Here is a 1350-nt window from a genome sequence, read left to right as displayed (position 1 = left end):
TACAGAGTGAGTTCCAGGACAAGCTCCAAAACTACAGAAAAACCCTGAATGGAGAAAAAGAGAGAGACCAAAGGCATAGGACAAGGGGGAAGGAGAAGGGAACAAGGGAGATGGGGCAGAGATATCTCTTCCTGAGGGACAAAAGACTGTCTCGTTTTTTAAAATATTTATTTATTTATTATGTATAAAATTCTGTCTCTGTGTATGTCTGCAGGCCAGAAGAGGGCACCAGACCTCATTACAGATGGTTGTGAGCCACCATGTGGTTGCCTGGAATTGAACTCAGGACCTTTGGAAGAGCAGGCAATGCTCTTAACCACTGAGCCATCTCTCCAGCCCCAAAAGATTGTCTCTTGATAGAGGGGAGACAGACTTGGCGCATAGGCAAGTAGTGGGAAACCCCTTGTTAGGATGTGAAATTTGTTGAAATGTAATTTTAATTGGGTGTTGGGCAGTGGTGGTGCACACCTTAAATCCCAGCACTTGGGAGGCAGAGGCAGGCAGATCTCTGTTAGTTCAAAGCCAGTGTGGTCTACAGAGCAAGTTCCAGGACAGGCTCCAAAGCTACAGAGAAACCCTGTCTCAAAAAATAAAACAAAACAAAATTAATTGGTGTGTTAATCAGGTGAGCCAATGGGGGCTTTTGATTGCTGGACCTTTTACTGTCAGCCTCAGGAGGAGGAAATGGTCAAATAAGGGAGATGTTGGTGGCTAGCTAGCTTTAGGGACATAGTCTAACAGCTTCTAGCAGGGCAGAGGGGATGAGGGAGAAGGGCAAGGTCTGCCAGAGCCTTGCTGCCACCTCGGGCTGGTGGGGTGGGTCCCCAGAGGACTCTTTCTTTTCTGAGATTTTTCTTCTCTAGGTTGGCCACAGTGTGAAGGGGTGCAATCTGGAATGTGAGGGAAGGCTCTCCTCCTCATCCTCCTCCGACCTAGAGACTGCTTTCAAAGACACTAGGCCAGCGGCTCTCCTCTTCTGGGCTCTCCTCAGTGGCAGATGGCAAGAAGAGGCATGCCTTTGGCACAAGCATAAAACAGATGTGGCCTAAGAAGAGAGCCTCTCCAAAGGGGTTAAATTCTAGCACAGAGAGAAGCAGGCCGGAGCTAGGCTGGAGCTGTAGGAGCAAGAAACCAGTGGGCATTTTAATAATTATTAATCCATCCACAAATTCTAGCCAGTTTTTGCCAGGTGTGGGGCATGAATATAACCCCAGCCTGAGGGTGGGGGCTGGAAGGAAGCTCAGGCAGGATTAAGGAGTGTAAACCATTCTAGGTTACTGAGCAAGATCAAGTCTCCCTCTCTAAGAAGGAGCCAGGTGTGCCTGTGATGTGTGGTGGCCTGTAACCCTA

This window comes from Alexandromys fortis, unplaced genomic scaffold (assembly GCF_014885135.2).
Source record: "Alexandromys fortis isolate MF-2015 unplaced genomic scaffold, M_Fortis_MF-2015_v1.1 scaffold_264, whole genome shotgun sequence".
Classification (NCBI taxonomy): domain Eukaryota; kingdom Metazoa; phylum Chordata; class Mammalia; order Rodentia; family Cricetidae; genus Alexandromys; species Alexandromys fortis.
This window is presented reverse-complemented; position numbering follows the sequence as displayed.